The following is a 23,894-nucleotide window of genomic DNA, read 5'->3' on the forward strand; positions in this document are numbered from 1 at the left end:
TATATTTAGGTGGAGTTTCTTGTGTTCTGCCTTGTGTCTATTGCTTATCTCTGAGCACTGGCCCCATACCTTCGTGCCTGCCCTATAGATACTTCCAAGCACTGATAAGACATTGAGAAGAAATCTCTACCCACAATTACCCATAGCCTTGTCTGAGAAAAGGCTTTTATGAGCAACAGGTCACTTGGATCTTTCTCCAAGTGCTGGACAATAAACACACCAATTAGATATGATTGCCATGGACTGGTTCATGATGAGGGTACCTGTCCGCCAGGAACTATTAGTCTATATTGCACATTTGTTTTCTATCAGCTTCCAAATTGCTCCAGTGAGACATGGGTCTCTGCAGCAGCAAAGTGCAAAAAGATAGATGAGTTCTTACCCAAACCTACGAAAAACTTATTTATTTTTATATATACACACAGTAGAAATGCTTGCTGGAGACACTGAGTCTTTTTATAGAAAGGAAGATAAAGTGCATTTAATATTCACTGCTACATTTTCTTTTGTTTGGTTGTTTGGGGTTTTGTTTGTTTGGCTTTTGTTTTTTTTTGGTAGGTGCTCAGAAGAAGGTCTCCTTAGTGCTAATTCTCTGGAGATGTAGAAATCCATAAGCAAGCTCCTCCAAACTCACAGACTGACTTTTCCTTTAGCATCTCGTCCTCTCTGCCCCAGGCTGCAATGTATAAACTAATACGAGTGGAGAGGGAAGTAGCTGTAATCTATCACGGTGACTGATACCAGCCCCAGGAAAGGTAGTTTATTGCAGGTGGTATGTTATCTTCCAAAGTAGAAAGTGTGCAAAAATTATGACAAAAAAAAAAAACCTTCAACACTTTCTACACTTTGTTTGCAGCACTATTAATTCCTCACTCTGGATTTATTTCCATGAAGGTCATGTAACCAGAAAAAAATACAGTGGAGAAATTAATTTTCTTTTTAGGAGTGTTCTGGGAAACCAAGCAATTATAGCAATCTTAAGCTGTCATGTATTATCAATTGCCACTCAATTATTTTACTTCAATAAAACACCGATGGCTGAGTCTGATCTGTGGCTATCAGCTGAGTGATTCATTCAGCTGCACTATTTATTTCTGAGAAATTAAAACAAACAAACAACTAACTTCAATTGAAAGGGGAAAGGCAAAGGGACACGGAAAAGAAATAGGCCTCATCAAAAGGCACGATTCTCTGCTCTTTTGCCATTTCTTAGATGAGAAATAGTTGAAAATACTGTATTCTGCAGGGAGTCTGGAGATCATTCAATCCTCATCACGAGTGGAGTCTATAGTTCTGGGGCAGAGAAACTGTAATCTCTTACAGAGATTACTGAAGGTCAGAAATCCTTGTCCTCTGTTTTCATAGAATTATAGAATTGTTTCAGTTGGAAAAGACTTTTAAGATTATTGAGTTCAGGAGACTGAAGGGACACAGTCCAAAGGTGGCTGTCCAGGTCCCCAAGTGTTGTAGATAGCAACAGCTACCCAGTTAACTACATATCCTAGGTCTAACCAAGGTTCACATGTTCCTCAGTGGTAACTGGGCAAAAAAAAACCCCAAACATGCTCCATATAAGTGAAAAAAGAAATGACTCTGCCCTATACTTGTCTATGCATTTCAGAATCAAATGGTATGTTCTTTGCAGCTGATTCCAGATTTTGTCTCTGTGCACTGCAGACTTATCTTGTGCATTTTCAGCCAATAACACAAGTCACCTAAAAAGTACAAACGCTGAGTAAAGCTATCTGAGGGACAATTAATTACAAACTACAGCTAAAAGGCTTACAAAAGGAAGGCTTGATGGCTATCACCTCCTTTAAAAATCAGAACTGCTGGAGCTGACTCTCCAAAACAACCCTCATGTGGTTTTATTCTCCATTCTCTGCATGAGAAAGCTTCTCTTTATAAAGCCTCCATTATATCCAAAATGATTAATCTCATTGTTCAAGGATTTTTTCTTAATGTTTAATTTATAACTATCTGTGTCCTTAGTTACTACTTGGTAATTTGTTACTACCTTCAACCTTAATATTTTAAATTATTCTACCCTTTTTTTTTTCAGTGCTATTTCACATCAAGTATTTCTATGTAGTCATCATGGCTCAACTAATCACTTCTGCACTTTCTGAGCCTGTAGTTGGTAAATTCCTGTAATCTCTCTTCATAAATTATACTTAACACATTTTCCTCATTTCTTTCCTCTTGGATCACCTCCAAATTTCTAAACAGAAAAAGGAAGCCAAAAAGCTTTCGTTTCTTACCCACCTTCCTATCACATAAAAGTGTCACTGTCCAAGGCAGACACAGAAGACTCTAGAACAGCACATTCTACGTTCCAACTCTGTATTTCTGCAATTCTTTGGTGGGTGTCACAGTCTGAATAGTCTAGAGAAGTTGTTCTAGGTCAACTTTTGCAGTAGGCTTTTAGCTTCTCATGCAAGAATTGGAGATTAGAAATGTGCAAACCCTTAGGTTGCACAAGAGTCACCCAGAAAAAAAGTTTCTCCAGGTTTTCTCAATAAGCACAAGAGGAAGGTAGGCACCTTCAGAAAGAAGTTCCAGTCTTTGATATTTAAACAAAAGTGGGATGACACTGAGACATTGTCGATAGCAGTTTGAAAGGTGAGAGTCCTCTGAGTCCTGTGTTCAGAAAATGCAGCTTGGTCACCCAGCCCTACAGATAATACACCTGTGTTTGCACACATGAGCATAATGGTACTGGGCTGGATATCATGAGCTGGATTATAAGGCTGTGACAAATGAAAATGACACGCAATCGATTCCACAGCTTCTGATTAAGATATGCTTTATTTGTCAGAATGCCCTGTGTTGTCCAAGCTGTCATTTACTTTCTGTATCTCACCCAGTTTCTGAACATCTTTATTGATCTTCCTTAAAATAAGCTTTTCAGAGAGACCTGGAGAGTCTGGAGAAATGGACAGAGAGAAATCTCATGAAGTTCAATAATGACAAACAGCAAGTTCTGCTGAAGAATCACCCATAATGTACAGCCTGTAGAATGACTGGCTAGAAAGAAGTTTAACAGAGAAGGAACTGGGAGTCTTGGTGGCCAACCAGCTGTACATGAGCCAGCAATCTGGTAAAGAAGACTAATGGCCTCCTAGGATGCATTACAGTGTTGCCAAAACTGCAGTGTGGTGATCCCTCACCTCTATTTGGCATTTGTCAGAAATGATAAGGCACTGCAGAGGAAGACATTTCTACAAGAAACTAATGATTTAGGTAGTTGATCCTGTCTTAGAGCTGAGAGATGGATGTGATAATGTTTAAAGATTGCACTTAACTCTGCTTGTCTAATATCCAACGGGATAGGCACACATCCTGGAAAGCACAGAGAGAGATGGACTACTTCAGACAGCATCCATAAGCTTGAGTCACTAAACTGATGAAAGCATACACCTCTCAGCACGTGGAGGCAAATTCAGCAAATCTCTGCTCTGCTGCATACCCCTGGCCACAGCAATAAGAGGCAAGACTCAACAAGTTTTAACCAAGTGAGCAATAGTAACAAAGGCATTTTCTGTCATGAAACAGCAACAGATAACAACCGGACAGCAGCAACTCCTTCTTAGCACGGAACAACAGCATCTACAGGCAGGCAAACCTTGCAACAGTGTGTCTGTCATCTACTAGCTGTGTACAAAAACAAGCCACAGCCAACCCCTCTGCCAAAGACTGCATTTAGAAGCCGTCAAGCACGTCTCCAGGACAGAGCAGATACTCCTGTGCTCATAAAACCACCAGTCACTTAGCAGAGGAGCAGGTTATCCTGTGTTTGTTCCCACCCACGTTGGTCAAGAGGAAATGGCCTCAGGTTGCACCAGGGGAGGTTCAGGTTAGATATTGGGAAAGAAAATCTTCACAGAAAGGGTTATAAAACTTAGGAATAAACTGCTGATGAAAGTGGTGGGGCCACCATCCTTGGCGATAGTTAAAAGATGCATGGATGTGGTGCTTAGGAACATGGCTCAGTGGTAGTGGCTTGCCAGTAACACTAGGATTGCGAGCTGTAGGCAAGTGGCTGGACTTTGTAATCTCAAAGGTCTCTTTCAAAGTTAATAGTTCTACACTTCTGTGGGCCCCCAAAGCAATGCTAATTGAGAAGAACTTGGATTCATCTCTTCAGTATATCAATCATTTTAAGCATTTATATTCAATCATGCTCAGCTTGGGATCCCTGAATTCAGGTTGGCTTTCAATGGACTGTTTTAAACTGGGTTTAATTTGATGGGATGGGATGAGAAGTGGGGAAATTGAGGCACTGCTTCCAAACTGAATGTATCTACAAAAGCACAGATGATATTAAGCAGTATACTCATCATACCTCATATTATGATATCGTAGAATCATATATAATTGCTTCAGTTGGAAAAGATTCTAAGATCAAGTCCAACCATCAATCTAAAACTGCCATGGCCATTAAACCATGTCCTGAACTATCATGACTACATGTTTCTTGTAACATCTCCAGAGATGGTGACTCCACTGCCTCTCTGGACACTTTGTTCCAATGCTTTTTAAGGAAATATTTTTTTTGCACTACCTAACCTAAATCTCCCCTGGCACAACTTCAGTCCATTTCCTCTTTTTCTGTCACTTAATATTTTGGAGAAGAGACCAACTCTCACCTCACTACAACCTCCTGTCAAGTAGTTGTAGAAAGTAATAAGGTCTCCCCTCAGTCTTCTCTTCTCCAGACTGATAGAGTATGCTGTAGATCCATTCTGATTTAACTTTTTATTAATATTAATATCAACATAGTTATATCAAGCCTTGGTGAACAACGTTGAAAAGCAAATGAAGTAGTTAAAACACTTCTAAAGGAGAGAGGGAAAGAATAACAGCTTTGTTTTTTGGCTGATGACAATAAGTTCTCACTGTTTTATTGTTATTTGGTATAAACAGATGGACTGAGTTCTGTCCAGTCCTTACCAACCACTGCTCACCTCCTGCCAGCTGGACTGATACGATACACAGTCAAACACTATGGCAGCATCTCCTTAGTTGCTAACAGGAGGATGCTATTTAGAACAAAAAAACAGGACAAAGTTTTAGTTTCCTTAAGGAAAACTGAAAACCATAAATTACATTTGTTTGCTATTGCCTAGACAGTTACAGATGCTGACAGAAGGCTCATTTATCAGATGAAATCTCTTACAGAGACCTTTGTTCTGCAAGACCAAATTCATGCCTTCCTCAGGGCACTCTGGCTTTTCAACAGGAGGGTGGATAAGTCTTTTGATCTCATTGAAAAATAATGAACAAATTGTTTTCCATTCCACACCAGAGATGTGCTTCTCCAGCTTTCTGCACTTGAGCTGATCTCTGAAAACGCTCCTGATGTGCGGTGCTCCACTGCTTTTGTCCTCCAGCCCTGACAGATTGCCTACTTGAATCTGGCTGAGCTTTGCTCACTTGCACTCATACCAGGTCTTCCCTGTGACATGGTGTGCTAGTTTGAAGCAAGCTGGAATGTTTTGGTAGAAGAACTAGATAATGGGCAGTGAAATGAAAAACAATTGTGTCTACTTCTCTCACAGTCTCGCTGAGAACTCTGGGAAGAAGAAAGACTTATTCTCCATTTTGTTTCTCACTCTTGCTTTTGCCTTAGACCTGGTCACATCTCATTAACCCTGCTCCTACTAACCTTGCTCCCTAACCTCTTGGCTGCACCTCTTTTCTTCCTGAGAACTGGGGTAAGGTTGAGAGGGCCGGGGGGAGGTGTTGGGGTGGTTTGAGAGCCCCTCCTGGGGACTCAGGTTTCTGGGAGGGGAGTTGTGCTTTTTATATTGTTTATCCTTTGTATATTTCTGTATATAATTGTATATAACTGTATATATTGTAAATAGCTGCTTGTAAATTCTGCTAGCTGTAAATAAATTGCTTCATCTATATTCCCAGGGTCCGTCTGAGTTAGCTGGGGCAAATTCAAAAGTGTGGGGGGGCGGGGTAACCCCCAAACCATCACATTTTTAATTGGCGCCCAACGTGGGGCTAGATATTTTGGAGTGAGTGGAAATTAGCTCTGGGAATTAAGATGAAGCTAATCAAGCAGCTATTGTACTTGGTGGGGATTGCTGTGTGGCCTGTTTTCTGGTTTTTTGTGTACAATTGGATCAAAGATCAAATTGGTTATTTCTTGCTTCATGTAGTTTTTAAGAAGGCTAAAGCTAAGGTTTCAAACATGTTCTGGAGCTGGGGTGATTTCATTCTTGGTTATGCTGGTTTTAGTGTCACTGAGAATATTACTAGTGATATTACAAGAGTTTTTGTCAATAATGTGATGATCAGTCAAAATGCTGCTTTATCTACTGCTCTCATGAGGGTCATCCAGCCCCAAACTGAAATGCCAAGTCCATGCAAGGATTTTTACAGAAAAGAGATTGTGACGGGTTTGGTCTGCAGTAATCTGGCTCTTATGATTTTAATATTCATATTAATTTTGGCATTATTGGTAAAAAATTCAAAACCAGCTTCTGTAAGGACTAGGAAAAATTCTGTGTCTCAGAAGCAGTCTCTTTCACAGCAAAACAAGGGAACACAGTTATCGGCTTCCCCCTTGCCAGCCTCTCCACCCTCCTCTGTAGGTTCTGGGAACACAGCCAGCGTTCCCGCCACTAACGTAAACAATGATAAGGATAACCAAAACAAGCCACAGAGTTTAGCAGGAGCCTCAGGAGGACAGGCAGGTACCCAAAATCAGAATGTCCCTAGCAACAATCAAAACACCTCAGGGTTGGCAGGCATCCCAGGAGGACAGGCAAACAATTCCACTAGTGCTGGTAACGCTAGCCCAGTCAGTCCAAATCCTAATGACACCAGCTCAGCCAATTCGAAACCCCAGCCAGCAGACCAGAACCAAAATCCTCCTGTTAAAAGCAAGGCAGATTTGAACTCACAAGCTCCAGGTCAGACTCCTAAGGATACAAATGCTCCAAGTCAGACTCCTAAAGATTCAAATCCTCCAGCAGACACATCCAAGTCTGTTGCTGCTCAGGCCCTTCTGGCACCTGCTAAGGCAAAAGCTAAGACAAAGAGTGGTTCGCAGGAGGATGTAAGACAGGGGACATCTGGTGATTAGCAGCAAGAGGAGGAAGAGGAGATAGTTAGTCTGCGAGACCTTGTAGATGTGCTGAGACAACAATACTCAAGTGAGAGGAGTGCTGTGAGGTTAGCTGCCAGGAGAGAGGATGGTTCCAATGAGTTTAGGAATGCTATGAGGAAGATTGTGTTAGGCCAGGCACCACCAGAACAACAGGAAGAGGAGGAGGAAGATGACATCCAGGGTTCCAAGGATCCACTCAGAGAGGTCAGGGAAGTTAGGAAGGAATACACAAGGGAATCAGGTGAGCCAATCCTAAGCTGGCTAGTGAGATGCCGTGGCATTGGTGCTAATGCTCTGCAGGTAGGAGACAAGTCTGCCAAGCAGCTGGGACCACTCACTAAGGAGAGTGGAGTGGACAAACACCTGGCAAGTCCTCTTGGTAGGGTTAGCTTGTGGACACGCCTTCTGTTGGCTGTGGCTATGAGATATCCTTCCCGAGATGATTTGCCATGGGCTGCCAAGAAGTGGAACACCGTTGAGCAGGGAATTAAGCTTCTGAAGGAGTTTGCTGTGAAGGAAGTGCTTTATGGAGATCATGGCACTCATGAGCCTGATGATATTCCTTTGGGAACAGGTCTCATGAAGAAGCTTATTAAGCTTGCTCCTTCATCCTATGCTAACATCTTGGCCAGTAAATTTCTAGCAAGGAGTGATAATGGAAGATCTTTCACTGTTGGTGAATTCACTGACCAGCTCAGACAGATTGAGGACAGCTTGTCACATTCTGGTATAATCTGTGCCATAAAAACTATGACTTCTGAAATAAAGAGCATGAAAGATGGTTTTGAGAATACCATGAAAGAACTGAAGGAGGATCTCAAAAATCTGGTAAAAGATACCGTTCCTGCATCATCTGAATGGGTGCATGTTTCTGCAGTCAGGAACAGACGCCCACCTCCTGCAAGGCAATTCCAGCCCAGGAGGAGACAAATTCCACCCAGACAGCAGCAATCACGTGCGTCACTGTGGATACTTCTGCGTGACACATACGGTGAGAACATGAACAAATGGGATGGTAAACCTACTTCAGCTCTTTCAAAGAGGGTCAGGGAACTGCAGAGTGGCAGAAACAGAGGCAGCAATGCCAGAAAAGTAGCTGTCACTTCTTCAGCTCCTGAGAGCAACTGCAATTGTTCCAACAGTTGCAGTTCCTCTCACAACAACACCAATCACTGTGTACACCCTACATGCCATGTTCAGCATTAGGGGTGCCCTGCCTCCAGCCAGGAGGAGGAAAGGGATAGTGGAGAGAACCGAATCTATTGGAATGTATTCATTAGGTGGCCTGGCAGTTCAAGAGTTCGGAAATACAGGGCTTTAGTTGACACAGGTGCTCAGTGTACTTTATTGCCATCTAATTGCAAAGGGACAGAGTCCATTTCTATCTTTGGAATCACTGGTGGATCTCAAGAGTTAACTAAGGTACAGGCTGAGATCAGTTTAACTGGTAAAGAGTGGAAGACACATACTATTGTAACTGGTCCTGATGCGCCTTGCATTTTGGGAATTGACTTTTTGAGACAAGGTTGTTTCAAAGATCCTAAGGGTCACAAATGGGCTTTTGGAATAGCATCTGTAGAGATTGAGGATGATAAATTGAAATTGTCTGTTAGACCTGAACTTTCTGATGAATCTGCAGTTGTGGGACATCATGACATAGAGGACCTGGAAGTGCCAATTGCAACTCAAACTGTTCATCATAGGCAGTACAGAACTAACCGTGACTCTTTGTTGCCCATTCATCAGCTGATTCGTCAATTGGAGAGTCAGGCTGTCATCGAGAAAGCTCATTCACCTTTCAACAGTCCCATCTGGCCTGTGCGTAAACCTACGGGCGACTGGAGACTGACAGTTGACTTTCGTGCCCTCAACGAGGTGACGCCACCCATGAGCGCAGCTGTGCCAGACATGCTGGAGCTCCAGTACGAGCTGGAATCGAAGGAGGCTAAATGGTATGCAACCATAGACATTGCTAATGCTTTCTTCTCTATTCCCATAGCAAAGGAGTGCAGGCCTCAGTTTGCATTCACCTGGAGAGGAATCCAGTACCAGTTCAACCGTTTGCCTCAGGGGTGGAAACACAGCTCAACCATCTGTCACTCAGTCATCCACAATGCACTGGAGAAAGGTAAAGCTCCAGAGCACATCCAGTACATCGACGACATCATTGTGTGGGGCCAAACTGCTAAGGAAGTCTTCGAGAAAGGTAACAAAATCATTGACATTCTGTTGCAAGCAGGTTTTGCCATTAAGAGAGACAAGGTCAAAGGACCTGCCAGAGAAATTCAGTTTCTGGGAGTGCGGTGGCAGGATGGTCGCCGTTACATTCCTCAGGATGTGATCAACAAAGTCTCTACCATGGCAGTTCCCACCAGTAAGAAGGACACACTTTCTTTTCTTGGTGTGGTGGGATTTTGGAGACTACACATTCCTGGTTTCAGTCAGATTGTCAAACCTCTGCATGATGTGACTCGTAAGAGAAACAATTTCGAGTGGGGACCTGAACAACAAGCAGCCTTTGATCAGATCAAACGAGAAGTAGTCCATGCAGTGGGCTTAGGACCTGTGAGATCTGGTCCAGACATTAAAAACATTCTGTACACGGCTGCCAGTGACAATGGTCCAACTTGGAGTCTTTGGCAGAGAGCTCCAAATGAGACACGTGGTCGTCCACTTGGTTTCTGGGGACGTTGTTACAGAGGTTCAGAAACAAATTACACTGCAACTGAGAAAGAGATTCTAGCAGCCTATGAGGGAGTGAAAGCAGCTTCTGAAGTGATTGGAACTGAGTCACAATTGCTTTTAGCTCCTAGACTGCCAGTTCTTAACTGGATGTTCAAAGGCAAGGGTTCATCACCACATCGTGCCACAGATGCAACCTGGTCCAAATGGATGGCTTTGATAACCCAACGAGCGCGAATGGGTAATCTTGACCGACCTGGTCTGGTGGAGGTGATCACCAACTGGCCGGAAGGCACAGACTGTTCCAAACCTCCAGAGGAGAAAATAACTCGTGCTGAGGAAGCTCCTCCCTATGGTGATCTCTCTGATGAGGAAAAGAACTATGCTTTGTTCACAGATGGTTCCTGTCGTCTTGTTGGGAACAAGCGAATATGGAAGTCAGCGGTTTGGAGTCCAACCAGGAGAGTTACCGAAACGAAAAATGGCGAAGGAGAATCCAGTCAGTTTGCTGAGGTAAAAGCTGTTCAACTTGCTCTTGATGTGGCTGAACGTGAGAATTGGCCTATCCTCTACCTCTACACCGACTCGTGGATGGTAGCCAATGCTCTATGGGGTTGGCTAAAGGACTGGAAGAAGAATGGTTGGCAGAGGAAAGGAAAGCCTATTTGGTGTGCTGATCTATGGCAGGACATTGATGCACGGCTGGAGAAAACTCCAGTGAAGGTGCGGCACGTAGATGCACACATGCCTAAGAGCAGAGCAACTGAGGAACATCAACATAACCAGAAGGCAGACCAAGCTGCTAAGATTGCTCAAGTTGATACCAACTCTGATCTTGACATTGACCTTGATTGGAAACACCGAGGTGAGCTGTTCTTAGCTCGGTGGGCCCATGACTCATCTGGACATCAAGGCAGAGATGGAACATACCGATGGGCTCGTGATAGGTCAATTGACTTGTCCATGGACGCTATCACCCAAGTCATCTATGACTGTGACATTTGTGCTGCTATTAAGCAGGCTAAGCGAATCAAGCCCTTATGGTATGGTGAGAGATGGTCAAAGTACAAGTATGGTGAAGCCTGGCAGATTGACTACATCACTTTACCTCGATCTCGTTCTGGCAAGCAGTATGTGCTGACGATGGTAGAAGCCAGCACTGGATGGTTGGAAACCTATCCAGTTCCACATGCTACTGCACGTAACACCATTGTTGGTTTGGAGAGACAGATCTTGTGGAGACATGGAACTCCAGAGAGAATTGAGTCAGACAATGGTACTCATTTCAAGAACAATCTTGTGAAAAACTGGGCCAAAGAGCATGGTATTGAATGGATCTATCATATACCCTACTATGCACCAGCTTCAGGGAAGATTGAGCGCTACAACGGTTTGCTGAAAACCACCCTAAAAGCCATGGGGGGTGGAACTCTGAAAAACTGGGACAAACATTTAGCAGAAGCTACCTGGTTGGTAAATAGTAGAGGTTCAGTAAACAGAGCAGGACCTGCACAATCAGATTTGGTCCAAACAGCAGACAGTGATAAAGTTCCTGTTGTACATGAGAAGAATCTGTTAGGGAAAACTGTTTGGGTATTTTCTCCTTCGGGCGAAGGGAAACCTGTCCGAGGGGTGGTATCTGCTGAAGGTCCTGGTCATACATACTGGGTAATGCAGGAGAATGGTGAAATCCAGTGTATTCCACAGAGAAATTTAACTTTAGCTGAGAGAGTTTAAATTCAAGTTGTTAGGAGTTTTCTGTTCTAGATAACATCGGCACCCAACATTGAGAGAATCTACGATAGAATCTACAGTATGTGAGCATGAACCCAACATCACCTGGGAATCCCTGTTCTGAGCTTTTGAATCACCTACATCTGATTGAAGTGTGAAATGAACTTGTATATATTGTTTTAGTGTAAATATTGGTTTAGATTAGATTGGATAATTCTCAGCGATACTTTGAGCGAAGTAGACAGGGGTGGATTGTGCTAGTTTGAAGCAAGCTGGAATGTTTTGGTAGAAGAACTAGATAATGGGCAGTGAAATGAAAAACAATTGTGTCTACTTCTCTCACAGTCTCGCTGAGAACTCTGGGAAGAAGAAAGACTTATTCTCCATTTTGTTTCTCACTCTTGCTTTTGCCTTAGACCTGGTCACATCTCATTAACCCTGCTCCTACTAACCTTGCTCCCTAACCTCTTGGCTGCACCTCTTTTCTTCCTGAGAACTGGGGTAAGGTTGAGAGGGCCGGGGGGAGGTGTTGGGGTGGTTTGAGAGCCCCTCCTGGGGACTCAGGTTTCTGGGAGGGGAGTTGTGCTTTTTATATTGTTTATCCTTTGTATATTTCTGTATATAATTGTATATAACTGTATATATTGTAAATAGCTGCTTGTAAATTCTGCTAGCTGTAAATAAATTGCTTCATCTATATTCCCAGGGTCCGTCTGAGTTAGCTGGGGCAAATTCAAAAGTGTGGGGGGGCGGGGTAACCCCCAAACCATCACACATGGTGATTACAGAATCACAAAGTTATGGGGGGTTGGAAGAGACCCCTGGTGATCATCTAGCCCAAGATCTCTTTCAGAGCACATTCACATAGAGCAGGTTGCACAGGACTGTGTCCAGGTAGCTTCTGAATGACTCCAAAGACAGATGAGAAGGTGGTGGAGACTCAGTCTCCCGAAGTGCCAGAGCTTGTAAAAGCACTCAGGGACATTCTCTTAGTGGAAGCACATCTCTCATGGTCATCCTGTCCAGTGCCTAAAGCATCATTTAAATTTGGGCTGTATCCATGAGCAGCTACTGCCCACTTGGCCTCAGCTCAGAAGAAAATCAAACTAATATCCCTTTGCTTCTTTTGTCTCTGGAAGACCCCAAGTCATGTTTGTGGAGTTGCTCCTGCCTTTGCAAAGCCTATGACATCAGGAACCAGTACCTCTTTTCTCAGCATCATTTGTAAGGTCACATTCTGATTTATTAGACTTTCAATATGGCTTATTACAGGACAGAATTTCTGCCTCGATTCCCACCCTTACATGTGCTCTGAATCCTCACCTCTGTCTGAAGCCTCTTTGGGTTTAATTTTTTATCTTTCTGTTATGTTTTGTGGCTGTTTTGTTTTGTTTTAGGGTTTTTGTTGTTTGCTTGGGGGGGTTGTTGTTGTTGTTTGTTGCTGTTGTGTTGTTTGCTTGCCTTTTTTTTTTTTTTAACAGAAAATAGATTGCCATAAATTTTGCCCTTTCAAGTGTTTAGTGACAGAATGGAGTTGCCCTCAGTCACATCTGTTTATCCTGGTAAGCACATTTATAAAGTGATTTCCCATCCTCGTTATTCTGTCAATGGCATTTCACACTGTAGCTACTTTAATGTAGCATTTTATCACTTGTCCTGAGGGCTTCTGACAGCTGCCAATTTCAAGGCTTCATTCCAATCTTAATTTTCTTATTTTCCTTTTATTTTTTCCCCCTTTCCATCTTTTCCTTTATTTCCCACAGCCCTGGGAGTTAGATGAGCACCGTGAAGGATGATGATTTTCTCTCCCTTTGAATACATAGATATTCTGATCCCAGAACTGAAGTTGTGTTATCAAGGAAAAAAGTTAAACTTCAGGGAACTGCTGCTGCACTTCAGTTGGCCACTAGACTTTTCTCTTTCACCTGATAAATTCTCCATTAATGCTACTGGGTTTAAATTCCCCTGTCCCCTTGCTGTGCAGAAATTGGATTATTCGTCTCCCAGGGAAGGTATTTTGCATTCTTGGCTGCTGCGATCCTCCCACTACCCAGAATTACCTAAAGCAAACCAGAGTAGGTTACAATCCAGCTCCAGCCATAGGAGAACAAGAATTTCACTCAAAGAATTACACATGCATATCAGCCCGTCCTGAGACACTCCACTTCTCACTCACAACACTTCTATTTCCTTTCAAGAACACCACCAACATAAGAGAGGAAAAACTGAATTGTTTTTTTTTTCACCAAAAGAATGGGAACCCAAACCTGACCACAGAATCATAGATTCATAGAATCATAGAATACTTGTGGTTGGAAGAGATCTTTAAGATCATCAAATCCAATCATTAATTCAGCACTACCAGATCACCACTAAACCATGTCCCTCAGCACCAATCTACATGTCATTTAAATCCCTCCAGGCATGGTGACTCCACCACTTCTCTGGGCAGCTTATTCCAGGCCTTTACATCCCTTTCAGTGAAGAAACAGGAGTTTGTTTTCACCCAAAGTACTGGAACTCAGACCTGATTCTACTGAAACTGACAGCCACATTTCAATTAATTTTAGAAAGCTTCTCTCCACACCGCCTTGCTCCCTGAAACCAGAAATGTCCAAACACAACTTGTTTTACAACAGCCACAAAGAGATACTGCAGCCTTCTGAGCAGCAAGCAAGAACTACAGTAAGAAGGAAGCCACAAAGCCACTCTCACTGAAGCTGTATGTTTTCGTTGTTGTCTTGGACTGAGCTTTGCTCATACCCTAATGACAACTCCAATAGTGAATTGCCCAGCAAGCCCAGCAAAGAGACTTCTAAATAACGTTACCACCAGGTGTCTTCCTAATACTTAGAAGATTATGAAAACTCAGTCTTTTGGGGAAGTTGTAAATGTGTTGCACACTGTACAAGTGAAAGATGCTGAGATGTTTCTCCTGTATATCTCCCAGACATTGCATATCAATACACTCTTCAGATGTGCAAGTGGACAGACTGACTTTTTTTATTTGCTGAAGCAAACTCTGTGAATCTTTCATGTTGCAAGTCTCTTAGACATCAAATTGACAGTAGGAATATTTGTTTTGTCAGCTTTAAAATTTCAGCCTGATTCGAGATGCTGTCTCTAGTTTGCAAGGTCATGGCAAAGGATGTGTTCAAAGGATGTGTTGCATCATTCTCCAACAAAGAACAAGATATGAATTTCATCCCGAGGTGACTCAACCATTCTGTTACTCACATTTTCACTTAGTTTTCCTAAATTGTAAAAATAAATTTCTTCTTCTGATCTGCAATTAACATTAGATTCAATTTTTTTTTTTCAATAGAATTGATTTTTTCCCCCCCTGTTATTGCTGGAATGGACTGTCACATTGATAAAAGGGCAACTTGCCAGAGTATTACTTAGATAACCCTGGCATGCCAAGATGGAAAGCTTTTCATTTGTTCAGTTAAAAGCAAGCATCAAAATCAAGATATTCTTTTTCTTTAATTTCATTATCCAGACTTAGGGCTTATAAATTCATTTACTCATGAGGCCGTCAGACCATGATTACCAGGAGAATACTATGCCTCTTCTTTTGAACTACAGAAGACTCATCGTGTTGAAGTCGATAGGTTAAAGTAAATACTGATGCCATAACATGCCATATACTTAAGAGAAAGCAGAACTTAGAATTGTTTCAGTTGGAAGAGACCTTTAAGATCATTGAGTCCAACCTTCAACTTAAGAACACCATGGACACTAAATCATGTTCCCAATGGCCATCTCCACATGTTTCTTGAACACCTCCAGGGACAGTGACTTCATCATCTCCCTGAGCAACCTATTCAAAACTTGAAAAGGTTAAGACTGGTCTCTGAAAAGACAATACCTAAAGATACAAGATCAAGTTACAAAGCTTCAGGTGACAAAAGTGTCTTGCCTTAGACACAAAGTTGAACTAAGAGACGGTGATGACAGAAGCAGGGGCACAACACTGCCACTAAAACAAGCACCCAAAACCAAATCAAGCAAACAAAATCCCACACAAACACAAAAGAACCAAACCAAAACAAATGAACAAACAGACCTCCCAAATTATCAACGACAGCAATAAAAAAAAAAAAACAAACAACACAAGAAAACTCCAAAAAATCAAGTAAATAGAACACCATAAAACCAGTGTTTTATCCAAATGGTCTGGTCAAGGGGAAAACCATAGGTAATAGGTATCGGTGACTGCAGATGTACGTATCAGCTCATGAGGTGAACATCACTTCTAGTAAATTAAGGCTGATCATGGGTCAGCACATGATAGAACAAATGTCTAGAATCATGGTGGATGAACTATTATCTATGTGGCTCAGCACCAGAGTTGGTAGAGTCACATGATCTTAAACTATATTCTTACCCTGAAAGGTTGGATTAGATGATCCTTGAGGTTGGATCCTTGAGATCCCTTCCAACCCGGTGTTCTAGGAATCTGAAAGGTCTTTTGCAACCAAAACAATTTCAGGATTCTATGATCCTATGAAAGTGCTTTTTCAGAAATTATGTTGAGACCTTTAACTCAAGTGGGGACATCTACAGCCTGGAAACCTATAGCCAGGAAAGAGGTATATTGCTTTGGATGACACAAAGCTCTAATGACCTGCAGTATCCAACAGCTGACATGCTAACAAGAACATTTAATCTCTACTTAAGAACAACTCTTGCGGCAGATCACTGTTTACAGACAACTGAGCTTTACGAAAGGTCTCGGATGTTTGAGTGATGAATAGAGTAATAAAACACTATGCATTGCAGTAAAATGGCTAAAACAGAGTAAAACAACAGAACACTGGCTAGGCTGTGATAGCATGGTCCTTGTAAGGTGAATCACAGCTCACTTACCCCTTGCAATTCTTTAAACAATTCAATAGCTCAGTGGAAATGAAAAAGAAACTATAAACCAGTTGTTTTAATTCTTCCTCAGGTCATTAAGGTGTGTGACATTGTCACTCCTGAGGTGAATACAGAAAGTTGTCACCATGGACTGAAGTACAAAACAAGGTTAAATGCAAAATCAGGTCAGGATAAAGAAGAAAAAAAAAAAAACAAACCAAAACAAATCAAGAACAACAAACCCCACGAAAAAACAAACCAATCCCCCCCCCTCAAAAAAAAAAAAAACAAACAACCAAAACCAAATAAAACTAAAAATAGGCCAGTTTTCATCTTGATAAAAAGGCTAAGGAAAGTTTCAGCCTGAATACTAGGAAAAAAAAGTCTTTCCTGAAAGAGTGGTCAGGCATCAAAACAGGCTGCCCAGGGAGGTGCTGCTGTCACTATTCCCTGGAGGTGTTAAAACATTGTGTAGACATGTGCAGACTTGATGATCTTAGAGGTCTTTTCTGCCCTTAATGGTCCTATGAATCTATGATTTGTGGGACAGACCGAATGGACTGTAAAGACACATTGCACCCAGGGTGCAACATCCAGTGTGTAGTGCACTGAGGTAACAGTTGCCTAGAAAAGATGCAACAATCACAGAACAGTTTAGGCTGGAATAGACCTTAGAGATCATCTAATCCAGCCTCCCTGCCATGGACTGGGACACCTCTCAACCAGACCAGGTTACTCAAGGCCCAATCCAACCTGGCCTTGAACATCTCCAGGGAGGAGATAATAACAAACAACATATACATATTAGGTATACAAGTCAGCTACTGGGGACAAAGAAGAGGCCAGGCTTGCCAAGACTAGAATAGTTCGTTACAAGTATCAGAAGCCCTGAGCACTTTCAGTAATAGGGCAGTGAATGATGTTCAGTGTTGATGGATGCAAGGGTAAGAGGGGAAAATTAAAATGGCTCATACAGTTCACATGACTCCACGCTCGGCACACAAGTGCCACAGGAAGACTCAAGAAGCCCCAGGAGTGCTTAATGCATTGATGCTTTCCAAAATAGCAAACAAGATATTAGGAAGCACAATGAACCAGGCAATAAATAACATGAGGCTGCCAGTTTGGCACCACTTACCAGATGCAGCCTCACTTAGAAGGAAAGGATTCATTTATCTCTCTGCTAATGCAAAATGGTCAGAGAGTGCCAGTGCCTTTGTTGTAGACAGGGACAATGTGGTAGAGGCAGGTGGCATTTCAGTGGCACTTCTGTCCTCATATCTCAAAGGACAGGGTCTTGCTTCACCTTGTTTGAAGGTCACCAAGCATCAGAGAGCCTGCAGTACAAAACCATCTGCTCAGCCACCCCCTCGGTTCATCCCACTACAACATGGTGCCATCCTGACACCCACAGAGCAAGCCCACCTGTGAAACCAAAGCACATGCTTCTCACAGCTCCTCCAAAGCTATTGTGGAACTCTTTTTGATGCCACACAACAATAGATGCTCTAACTCCACAGGCATCAGGGAAAAAAAGATGAACAAGAGGTATTAATATAATAGAGTTTAACCCAAACCTCACCACTCCTACAGTGTCCTACAAAATTAATTCATGTTTCTCCTTCAGGGAGAAGGGAGAGATGGAGAAAAAAAGGAAAGCTCAGATAGAGCCAGATGTGCAGCCAAGACAGTTCACCACATTATAACAGCTGCATGAGTCCAGAGGGGTTCCACTGGTGCCCTGGGGACATCAGAATTGTAAACATGCAAGATTTGGTGCTGTCCTTAAAAAGGATGTGGTGATGATGATGCTGTGATATTGGAAATACCCAGCTTATTCCTCAGCTTGGCCCAGAACTCTTCCATGTTGCACAACTTCCAGCCTTCAAATCCCTCTAGGCTGCACTCTGCCCACAGCAAGGACTACAATTCCATGAGGTCTTACCAGCCCCAGCAGCACACAGTAGGAAGAAATCAGAAAAATGCTCCACCTAACTGCTTTCCCCCAGACAGCAAAGGTCCAGGATATAATACCAATGTCACAGAATCATAGAATGACAGGGGTGGGAAGGTCAACATGGAAGGTCATCTAGTCCAACCCACTGCCAGAGCAAGGTCACCTACAGCAGGTTGCACAGGACAGCATTCAGGCAGGTTTTGCATAACTTCAGAGACAGAGACTCTAGACCGTCTTTGGGCAGCCTGCTCCAGTGCTCTACCACTCTCAAATTAAAGAAATTCCTCCTCATGTTTAGATGGAAATTCTGATGTTCTAGTGTAAAAATACACTAGATCTTGTCTTTGGATCTCTTCTTGTTCTGTACTTCTTGTGGAAGTACAGAACAAGAAGCATTTTAATCCTGGCATTGATACTGACTCTTTCCCAGGTCTTAGACAAGCCCATTATCTCTCACACAGGACATGTCACAGACATAGGACTGGGACAACAGGGAAAGATCACTGGATCCTGAGATAGAGCGGAATAACACAGTACCTTGAGAGAAGGACAAGGACAGAAAAATTTTGAGAGCTGTAGCATGGCAGGATTGGTTTGAGTATGGTTGTAAAATATCTCGTGCTTCTGCAAAAACACCCAGGGGAGGGGAAAGCTGTGCATGGAAGAATTGCTGTTCGTGCTTTTCTCTGGAGGTGTTTCAAAGTCATTCCAAATGAGACACCAGTTCATTTACAGCCCACAGAAATCAGCATTGAAGTCAGTTGATCAGTGCCAGTTTCCAAAAGCTGGGGATCTACCCAAAAAAGCAAATTAGCTCACTCAGGTCCCTTGAGCGTGTTTAGGGAAAGACACTCTATATTTAAACCCCACTGATTTAGGAGAGACTTTCCTTGAGTCTCTTTCCTATGAGGTGACATATCAGAAGAAGTAATAATCTTTCTATCAAGTAAAAGGAAGGAAGTTCCTCTAAATTTTAATAGATGAATCGTAAAAAGTTGTGACATTCAGAAGCACCTGGAGTTAAGTGGGAAGACTCAAGACTAAAAGACGCAGAGTCCTTAATCCTTAGATAGAGAGACAGGTGACTGGTAAAGACGTGCACTGCCGTTTGCATTTAAAGCTCTTTATTCACTGGCTCAGCAGTTCTGCTGTGGCATTTATTTTTAATGCTTTCTTTTTGCAATTTGACTTTCTAATGACAGAACCTGAAGTCACCTTCCTTAACCCTTCACAGTGATATAAATTAGAAAGAACAACAAGAGGAAACAACTGAAGGAACTTGGCTTATCCCTCCTTAGTAAGAGATGACTCCTTTGTAAGCAATCAGCACCCATACGCAAAGCTGCAGGATTTCCTTTTATTTCTTCCAGGTACACTCAGGGTGGGAGAACCTAATCTCAAAAGTCCTTGCATCCCAGTGCTGAGACTCATATTTATAAGCATGAGCTAAAATCAGACAGGCAGAGAAGTCATGGGGTTTGCTTTTAATTTTCTCGTCCCTTGTTACTGTTTGGCTGCAGTCAGCAAGGAACAAAGAGGAAAGAGAGAAGTGTTCCCTGTGATAACCACAATGCTCCAGAGAGTTCACCTTTAGGGTTATTTTAGAGGTTAAAGCCAAACACAGGGATTGATGCTAACAGAATGACTCTGGCTGCTGGCAGCACTTGCCAATTAAACCAGACCAAAGAGCTGGAATTTGAATGGCACTATGTTCATAGGGACTGCTGAAAAGAGAACACACAGAACATTCTTCTGAACCACTGCAGATCTAGACAACCTTCACTTTGCCTCCTCACCAGTTTCCCACCCTCTGTTCAATGTTACTTCTCTCTGCCCCCACCCATGTAAAAAAAGCCAACAATAAAGAGGAACTTCTGCCCTTTTTTAGGTTTTGTCAACAAAGACCCAAATCCCTGAAAACCACTGAGATGAAGACTCTCCAGGAGCAGCTGTTGGGGATATTTTGGGCAACGGGGAGATCATAAGAATTACTTTGTACGCTCTCCTTTCACTGCAATCATCAGAATGCCAGGTTGAAAGGGTCCTCAAGGATCATCTGATACAACCTTTTGAAGACTGGGTAGAGTAAATTTCTTGGCTGAGTCTGAGGCAGTAAATTAATTTCATGCCTGAAAAAGTGAAGCTTTCTGAAGGCACTTTGGTTCACCAGAAACCTGCTCAGCACAGAGGACAGAGAAGCTGAAAAGATTTGTAATTCCTCAAAAACCTCTGAATTTATGGCCAAGTCTCTAAAACCAGATATGCAAAGGCAGGAACTGCTTTCCTCAAAAACACACTCACACATTAAGACAATTTTTTTCTTACATGACAACATAGTAGTGTTTTTAAAGAGAGTGCAGGGGCTCTCAGCACTGTGTGAGATTTAAAGTAGTTCCTCGTTGTCATTGCCAAATAGTTGGGCTCTCAGCACACCCAGAGGAGAAAGGACTCTTCTAAGAAGCTTGACAGGGGCAAAACACCCTTGTGTGTAGGAGGGCTTTGAACAGAGAACCATTCTGTGAAAGCAGCCAGCAGCAAACCATTCTTCATAAAATCAGCATATGCTAATCCAAGTCTCCAGCACTCAACTCCTGAGTATCTGAATCCCCCATGGACATCTGTTTGTCAGTCCTATGGCACTCAGGAGATTAGTCATCTTCTAGGAGCTTAACAGCACTTTGTCTGACAAGGCCCATGTTCCTGTAAGTTTTCCCCCAGGTGTGCTTTATGTGTACAAGGATCAGAGCAGCTCTTTTCCTCCCTATCCTCCTTCCTGTAGCCTCAACTTCATATCTTAAGATTTTTCATTGGGCAAGAAGTTATCTCTCTCTGACAGGGCAATCTGCTGTGTGCTCTCTGAGAGACAGGCTGCTATTTAGCTTCTCTTGATAAAGCCATGATACGGTGGGGGAAACTTCAGAGCACAGCAAGCTTGCTCTGTAGGGGAGATCTGCCTTCAGTTACAAATGATGATTAGCATTTTCCTTGAGCTTCATCCAAGCTGGATAGATGAGAGGCTGTTTTGTGTGAATAGGAGCACATTCCATCTGCCTACTAATTTGAATATGGGGAGAAAAAAACAAAGTAAAAATACACTAGATCTTGTCTTTGGATCTCTTCTTGTTCTGTACTTCTTGTGGAAGTACAGAACAAGAAGCATTTTAAGCACTGATACTGACTCTTTCCCAGGTCTTGGACTTCTTTACACTTCTGTGGAGCTCAGCTGGAAGGCAAACAATCCATCATGTCTCCATTTCCCCAGCTGTGAAATAGGCATAGGAGCACTGTAAAAAATCTGCAGCAATTTTCATCTCTCATGTGCTTTGTTGGGAAGAGCTGATAAGGAAAGATGAGACTCAGGAATGGGCACAAACTTCAACATAGGAAGTTCCATCTTACCGTGAGGAGGGATCTGAGATTAGTAGAGCATTGGAACAGGTTGCCCAGAGAGATTGTAAGAGTATCCATCGCTGGAGTCATTCCAAAACCACTTGCATACTGTCCTGTGCAACATGCTCTGGCAGGAGGGTTGGACTAGATTATCTCCAGAGGTCACTTCCAACCCCTACCATTCTGTGATTCTGTGGTCATCAAAGGCCAAGTTAAAGGTTAGTACATGCTTACTGCTGTAGCAGTGATGCCTGATACAGGTACATGAGAAGAAGAAAGTCTTAAACATTAATGAGAATGATTACAATGATGCACAGAGTCCTTTTAGTGTCTGACAGCTCAGCAGATGTTGAAAGTAACATTAAAAAAAAAAAAGAAGGAAAAAAAAAGGCTGGATATATTTTGATCTTTGACTCAAAGCTCGTTCATCTGCCATCCTTCAACAATCATTCACCCTTAAACTGCAAGATAATTCACCTTTGGTCTTTATAGCAGCAGGAGGGTGCATTAGAAAAAAAAATGGGGAAGAAAAAGTGGGATTTGATGATGTTTTTAAGCATTAATTTTCAATTCCCCTCCTATAAAAAGCAACTAAACTTTCACTATATGGTTGACCACACCACATATACATTCCATTTGCTGCTAGAGCAAACAGATCTGAATTCTTCTGAAAAGATGACCCTGACTGTAAGTGCTTAAACTCTCTGCACCAAAAGTTTCCTCCTTTGCTCATCGTGAACATCCAACACGTACTGAAAATACAGAGGGGTGGACACTGTGTCAGTTCAGATGCTTCTATGTTTATTATGGTTCCATGAAGGGAAAGAATCTTTAAGAGCTCTTGAGTTTTGGTGTTTGGGGTTTAATATTTCAGGCTAAGCCATGTGCTTCTATAAGTCTTATGAAACTACCAATACCCTACTGAGCACTAAAAATGTTTTTGTGGAGCCTTGACTTATTCAGACTTCTCAGGCAACTTTTATGCTAACCATTCTTTGCTGCTTTTATCTGCTTGACTAATGAATTAATAAACATGGCATACCCCATTGGGATCTATTCTTCAAAAAATAATAGTATTAAGGGGAAAAAAAGTGCTTAAAGAAGTGTTCAGAAAGGATGCATCTCTTTGGGCTAATCCAGCAAGTTCAATAGTGATTGTACCATGCTAGCAGCCTGCTGAGTCTTGGTTAACGTTACCCTGCCCTTACGACGAACTCACTTGTCTAATGGCTAGAGAACTTCTGGTGAGCTTGATGTGTGAGAGTGTGATTTTGTGTCAACTGGGGCCACAGTACAAGTTCATGCTGGTCTGTGAAGGATTCACAAGAGATGCTTAAAGGAGCATGGGAGAGAAAGTTGCACCAGGGTCAGAGAGTCCATTACAACTAGGAGTTGTCAAAAGGGGCAAAAATGGGTAGAACACACAAAACACTTTAGGTAAGAAGGCCAAGGGTCAGAGTGCTTCAGTGTCTTTTGAAAGAACACAGATCCTCGATCAACAAACATCACTTTAGAAAAACTGAACTTCTGATCTTGCCTGATCTGAACCTTTATCTGTCCACTATAAACAGACTCTAAGCAGTCTTCATGCAGAAATGCCTACTCTTAAGATACCTGCATCTGTTCAGCTGAATGCCACCGTGGAGCACCCACCACTTTCTCTCTACAGCCACACTTTTCAGTATTTAATTGTCTATAGACCAGAGAGCTCTGTTTGCACGATTAGCAAAGGGGAGCTCCAACAGTACTCATAAGATCATCATTGTTATCCACACTCACACCAAACAGATCAGTGAAAACTCAGGAGCCAGAGCATATGGACGCATTGTCCATGGGATGTCCATAGAACAATCCCACTGATGGGACATGGACCCCTTGGGCACAGGACCACCTCAGAGGACTACTCTGCAAGGGAAGTACAGACACAGGCATAGACAATGCCCTCCTCACAAGCCTTTGCTGACTTCTACCCATGCAGCATCTGATAAACGATGCTGACATCCTAGTATCATAACTATGCTGCCAAATAAAGGACAAGTGTGTTGTCAAAAAGGAAGAACAGCATGAACCCCTGTCTGTGGAGGCAATAAATGGAAGAGGAAGGGAAGTGAGAATGGCTTGAGTCCTCAGGGAAATAGAGAT

General features: G+C 42.5%; 1 protein-coding gene across 2 annotated transcripts in view; it reads right to left on the minus strand.

The window, feature by feature from the left end:
• TSNARE1 (t-SNARE domain containing 1) overlaps positions 1-23,894 on the minus strand; it is a 477,462-nt gene that overhangs the window by 183,579 nt on the left and 269,989 nt on the right. The window lies entirely within an intron of this gene.

Source organism: Pogoniulus pusillus, chromosome 14, assembly GCF_015220805.1.
Source record: "Pogoniulus pusillus isolate bPogPus1 chromosome 14, bPogPus1.pri, whole genome shotgun sequence".
Lineage (NCBI taxonomy): Eukaryota > Metazoa > Chordata > Aves > Piciformes > Lybiidae > Pogoniulus > Pogoniulus pusillus.